Source organism: Argentina silus, assembly GCF_951799395.1.
Source record: "Argentina silus genome assembly, chromosome: Y".
NCBI lineage: Eukaryota > Metazoa > Chordata > Actinopteri > Argentiniformes > Argentinidae > Argentina > Argentina silus.
In genome coordinates this window covers 16,099,447-16,105,963 of record NC_139654.1, presented here as the reverse complement: position 1 = coordinate 16,105,963, position 6,517 = coordinate 16,099,447, and the positions used below count along the sequence as shown (strand labels likewise).

Sequence of the window (6,517 nt, the reverse complement as noted above, 5' to 3'; positions counted from 1 at the left end):
GGTCTAGACAAAGCATTAAAGTCATGAAGTTATTTTGAGAAGTGATTTCAATGGCAAAGTAAAAAAAAATAAAAAAAAGAATCAACAGAAGAAAGTTCATTTGTAGTTCTAAACATATTTAGGGTGTTTTTTACTCACTTTTTGTCTCTCCCACGACGTTATTCCTCTCTCCTACAGCGTCCATTACAATTACATGCAAATTAGATATTATGCAAATTAGGCGATGACGTCATTTAGCGACTTCTAGCGAGTTTTTGGACAGCCAATAGCTACTTTCCTTACTGAGGAGTTGGCAACACTGAGAACAACGGGGTCGCCTTTGGAAATGTGAGTGTTTTTTTTATTACTTGTGAATAAAAGTCTCTGGATAAACCATCAGCTCTAGTCTTTGGCATTTTATTTCAAAGTATTTTAACTTGGAATTCCACCACAACACCAGCTTCGAATGAAACGGTTATATCGCGTACCGTTTGAGCGCAACGCTGACAGAGTGAAGGAGCTATGTTACCAATATGTGCAAGTGAGTACAGCAGGTTACTGTAACTGATCACATCCTTTCAGTACTCTATATAGACATGTCACTATGCACCTCAGTGGTCCTGTATGTAGGCCTATTGTCTGATATGGTCATTTTCTCTTTTTCAGAGAGTGCATTAACTTGACGCCACATGAATACATATTTATTGACGAGGCAGGGTTCAACCTGACCAGGACCAGGCAGCGGGGGAGGAACATCATTGGCAACCGTGCCATCGTCGATGTCCCTGGCCTGCATGGGGGAAATGTGACCATGTGCGCAGCCATTGGTCACCGTGGGGTTATCCATCACCATGCCCAACTTGGTCCCTACAACACTGCCCGTCTGCTAACCTCCCTTGATGCACTCAACAATATCCTCATCCTCCCACAGCAAGAGGGACCAGAGCAGCCCAACTACGTTGTCATTTGGGATAATGTGAGTTTTGTTAGAAATTATTTTTATAAAAACAGTTGCATCATAATGCTCAATAGCAGACGAGTAAATAAAGCTATTCAGTTCTTTATTTAGGGTGATTAAATTTACTAATTGTATTTGATATTCCATATGCAAATCAATTGAATTTATATGTTTTTTAATCATCTGAAATTTACTAATGTGATGGCCTGTTGAGATGAATCAAGCATTAAATGAGATGAATCAAGCATTAGTTCCATGGTACTTGGATTAATACATGAAGAGGTAAGGGTCAGGTCATCAAGATAGATGCTCCAACACACACATAACATAAGAATGATGTAATGGAAAAATACTAGGGTAGGAAAGGACAAATCAGAGTAGGTGTATGTTTTCTTCAACAGGTCAACTCGTCCCTCAAAGGGAACGGACCGGCGATATCTCCACCTGGAACGGATCGAGTGTCAGGGGTTGGAACCAGCCTAAAACACCAACGAGAGGAGAGCCAAGTCTAAACCGCGGCTCCTCCCCAACCAAATAGCCAATCACAATCATTCTGTTTACTGTAAAATGCCTTGTTTGACTGTTTGAAGGCATCCATTTTTGGAAGGTTGGTTACAGATTAACAGCTTGCTGACTGTGATTTTCTTCGCCAAAAGTGGTCCTTGTACAAGTCTAGAATTTTGACATATAAATAAATAGCTAAAATTAAGAAGTAGTTTGTCTTCTCCTTCAAATAAAGAACACGTTTTCTCACAAATTTGGTGACGTCCCGACGTGATTTGAAGAGAAGAAATTGGACCGAATTGAACCGACGGCGAAGTCCGGGAGACGGAAGCCAGACGGAGTTGTTTTCTTGTAACCCCTCAACACTCACAGAGGCGCCAAAAACAAAAAGGTAAGCAGAAACCTGTTGTTATAAACCGAATTCTGCATAGTTAACTTTGAATACTGTAGACTGTGAGTGTGGAGGAGGTAAGAGTAAACCAACTACCAAATTTACAAATCTATGTATACGTAATGAAACCGTTAATGAAAATTTAACAATCAAAGTAATATATGTCAGAATTCTATTGTTCAGGGTTAAAGTCCCTGTACATTTTGTTTTAGGTTCAAGTCCTTTCAGGTTAAAGTCCTGATAAATGGGTTAGAGGCCCTCAGGGTTAAAGTCCCTGTACATTTTTTGTTTTAGGTTCAAGTCCTTTCAGGTTAAAGTCCTGATAAATGGGTTAGAGGCCCTCAGGGTTAAAGTCCCTGTAAATTTTTTGTTTTAGGTTCAAGTCCTTTCAGGTTAAAGTCCTGATAAATGGGTTAGAGGCCCTCAGGGTTAAAGTCCCTGTAAATTTTTTGTTTTAGGTTCAAGTCCTTTCAGGTTAAAGTCCTGATAAATGGGTTAGAGGCCCTCAGGGTTAAAGTCCCTGTAAATTTTTTGTTTTAGGTTCAAGTCCTTTCAGGTTAAAGTCCTGATAAATGGGTTAGAGGCCCTCAGGGTTAAAGTCCCTGTAAATTTTTTGTTTTAGGTTCAAGTCCTTTCAGGTTAAAGTCCTGATAAATGGGTTAGAGGCCCTCAGGGTTAAAGTCCCTGTAAATTTTTTGTTTTAGGTTCAAGTCCTTTCAGGTTAAAGTCCTGATAAATGGGTTAGAGGCCCTCAGGGTTAAAGTCCCTGTAAATTTTTTGTTTTAGGTTCAAGTCCTTTCAGGTTAAAGTCCTGATAAATGGGTTGGAGGCCCTCAGGGTTAAAGTCCCTGTAAATTCTATTGTTCTGGGTTGGAGGCCCTCAGGGTTAGAGTCCCTGTAAATTCTATTGTTCTGGGTTGGAGGCCCTCAGGGTTAGAGTCCCTGTAAATTCTATTGTTCTGGGTTAGAGGCCCTCAGGGTTAAAGTCCCTGTAAATTTTTTGTTTTAGGTTCAAGTCCTTTCAGGTTAAAGTCCTGATAAATGGGTTAGAGGCCCTCAGGGTTAAAGTCCCTGTAAATTTTTTGTTTTAGGTTCAAGTCCTTTCAGGTTAAAGTCCTGATAAATGGGTTGGAGGCCCTCAGGGTTAAAGTCCCTGTAAATTCTATTGTTCTGGGTTGGAGGCCCTCAGGGTTAGAGTCCCTGTAAATTCTATTGTTCTGGGTTGGAGGCCCTCAGGGTTAGAGTCCCTGTAAATTCTATTGTTCTGGGTTGGAGGCCCTCAGGGTTAAAGTCCCTGTAAATTCTATTGTTCTGGGTTGGAGGCCCTCAGGGTTAAAGTCCCTGTAAATTCTATTGTTCTGGGTTGGAGGCCCTCAGGGTTAAAGTCCCTGTAAATTCTATTGTTCTGGGTTGGAGGCCCTCAGGGTTAGAGTCCCTGTAAATTCTATTGTTCTGGGTTGGAGGCCCTCAGGGTTAGAGTCCCTGTAAATTCTATTGTTCTGGGTTGGAGGCCCTCAGGGTTAAAGTCCCTGTAAATTCTATTGTTCTGGGTTAGAGGCCCTCAGGGTTAAAGTCCCTGTAAATTTTTTGTTTTGGGTTAAAGTCCCATTCAGGTTAAAGTCCTGATAAATTATATTGTTTTATCAGGACTTGTGTGTTAGAGTTAATCTTGTTGTGAGTGGAGAGCGTATGGGACCAGGTTGTGTGAGTAAGTAAAGCATTGAAGCTGAGGGAGGTGAGAGCGTTTGGAGAATAATTGTGTTTGAAAGTAAAAGAAAGTGACATACTGATGAAAACATGTTGGTGTAAACTGTTATAAAAATTGTGCGAGCGTTCGCTCTACTGTTGTTGTGGTTGTTCAGTAAGTGGGAGGCCGGCCCCACCCTGAAAAGTTTTCTTTGTCTCGTTACTTCCTTAAAGCAGAGCAACTAGTGTTTTGGCTTCATCTAGTGTTCAAGTTCAGCTTTATTGACTAGCTCCATTTAATGTTCATGTTTAGCAATTATTGATTAGCTCCAACTAGTGTTCATGTTCAGTAATTAATGATTAAGCTCCATTTAATGTTTATGTTCAGCAATTACTGATTAGCTCCATATAGTGTTCAAGTTTTGGAACTACTGCTTGACCCCATCTATACAGGCCGGTGATTGACACTAATTTGATTAAAATCAAAATTCATCCATACATGACCAGCATGGTGGAAAACTATGTGACAGAATGTGACACATGCAATGACCACGACCCAAAGATGGTCTACAAGTGTCCCATGGGAAAGTTCCCAGTACCAGACGCACCATTCAAGGACATCAGATATGGGTGCAGACAACAGAGTGAAAGGCTACAGATACCTACTAGTAATGGTAGATAGGCTCACTAAGTGGGTGGAAGCCACTCCCTGTAAAAAAGAGACAGCCAGCACTGAAGTAAAATGGCTAAATTCCCAACCAGTATGCCACGACACCAGATTGACATGGCTAGATGTACTTCCCCTAGCACTGATGTTGATGAGGAACTCATCAAACAGCAAAACACATCTAACACCTCATGAGTTGTTGACAGGTCGCTCAAATGCCAGGTCCTCCAAGACATGGAGGCCACCTGCCGTCCTTAGACATTTGGCACATAAATTGCAATGACTACATGAATGCATTGACTAACTTGTCTCGAGTTTTGTCTAACTAGGTACGGCAGGTGGAGGCAGAGCCTGAGACCGCAACACCCAAGACTCCTGTGGTAAAGGTTTAGTTCACACCTTATGGGGTGTGAAAGGAGGGTTTTGTTGAGAATGTTTTATAAAAAACAATTTATTTTTGGTTCACACCTTAAAAGGTGTGAAAGGAGGGTTTTGTTAGAAATTATTTTTATAAAAACAGTTGCATCATAATGCTCAATAGCAGACGAGTAAATAAAGCTATTCAGTTCTTTATTTAGGGTGATTAAATTTACTAATTGTATTTGATATTCCATATGCAAATCAATTGAATTTATATGTTTTTTAATCATCTGAAATTTACTAATGTGATGGCCTGTTGAGATGAATCAAGCATTAAATGAGATGAATCAAGCATTAGTTCCATGGTACTTGGATTAATACATGAAGAGGTAAGGGTCAGGTCATCAAGATAGATGCTCCAACACACACATAACATAAGAATGATGTAATGGAAAAATACTAGGGTAGGAAAGGACAAATCAGAGTAGGTGTATGTTTTCTTCAACAGGTCAACTCGTCCCTCAAAGGGAACGGACCGGCGATATCTCCACCTGGAACGGATCGAGTGTCAGGGGTTGGAACCAGCCTAAAACACCAACGAGAGGAGAGCCAAGTCTAAACCGCGGCTCCTCCCCAACCAAATAGCCAATCACAATCATTCTGTTTACTGTAAAATGCCTTGTTTGACTGTTTGAAGGCATCCATTTTTGGAAGGTTGGTTACAGATTAACAGCTTGCTGACTGTGATTTTCTTCGCCAAAAGTGGTCCTTGTACAAGTCTAGAATTTTGACATATAAATAAATAGCTAAAATTAAGAAGTAGTTTGTCTTCTCCTTCAAATAAAGAACACGTTTTCTCACAGTTTCCACCGGGCTGCTCTGGTCCACAACTGGTTCGCTAACAACCCACATTTTCAGTTCCCTACCTCTCACCATATTCCCCATTTCTAAATCCGATCGAAGAATTCTTTTCAGCATGGCGGTGGAAGGTATAGGGCCACCCCCATGAGCGGGTGGCCCTACTCCAGGAGGAGTGTGATGACATCCACGCAGACGCATGCCAGGGGTGGATCCGCCACGCCAGGCGCTTTCCCCCCGCTGCTTGACCAGGGAGAACAACGCAGGCGATGTAGATGAGGTCCTCTGGCCTAATGAGGATCAGAGGCGGGATGCGGACTGATTTACATGTAGGTCTGTTTCACCGCATTTTATTTTTTTATTTTTTGTGGGCCTACGAAAAACTTTTTTTTTGCAGTCAGTTCAGTCAGCTGGACATTTTACTGTATTATAGTAACAAATAAATATTTGCTTTGTTACCTTTTTGTATTTCTGCACTGATTTCATCATTACATCCCCAGAAAGACAGTCTAAACATTTTCTTACTGTAGTGTTTTTCATTTTACTTATCAGTGCAATTACTGTGAGTTTTGCCAAAATAGATAACATTTGTGTATTCTCAGAACTCTAACAATGTTGCAGTATCAACTATAAGTTTACAGTATGACTCTGGGAAGCTGGGTTGTGAGTTTAACCCAATTGAAGCTCATTGGATAGACAAATGTGCATTGTATCCTATTCTGATACAATGATTGTGTCAATGCAATATTTATATGATATATTCACAGTATTGTATTACAATATGGCAACAGTCTTTATACTGTATGTACCATAAAATTGCAACCTATTTTGGGACAATAAAAACCCTAAACAATTTTACACATTTGAATATGTAACATGGCCTTGTGAAGCCAAAACATACATAAACAGTATTTTGACGGTAGTGTTTTAAATTGATCACACCAGTGCTTAATTGATGCTCTGTAAGAGATATTCATATGATAGCTGTGTGTATCGTTTTGGTGGAAAGAATCGGTTTTGAGAAGAGAGAACATGGTTTTGAGTGCAGTGTTTCATTTTGCAAGAGATTTGTGGAGTTTTGACAAAATGGTTAACTCTTTTCCGTTTTGTGTTT

At 40.4% G+C, this 6,517-nt stretch overlaps 1 long non-coding RNA gene across 1 annotated transcript; it reads left to right on the top strand.

The window, feature by feature from the left end:
• The first annotated feature begins 285 nt into the window (after positions 1-285).
• Positions 286-2,507, top strand: LOC310823773. The gene is made up of 3 exons (XR_014554960.1): positions 286-327; positions 440-520; positions 646-2,507. It is a non-coding gene; the product is annotated as an uncharacterized lncRNA (long non-coding RNA).
• Positions 2,508-6,517: the final 4,010 nt, after the last annotated feature.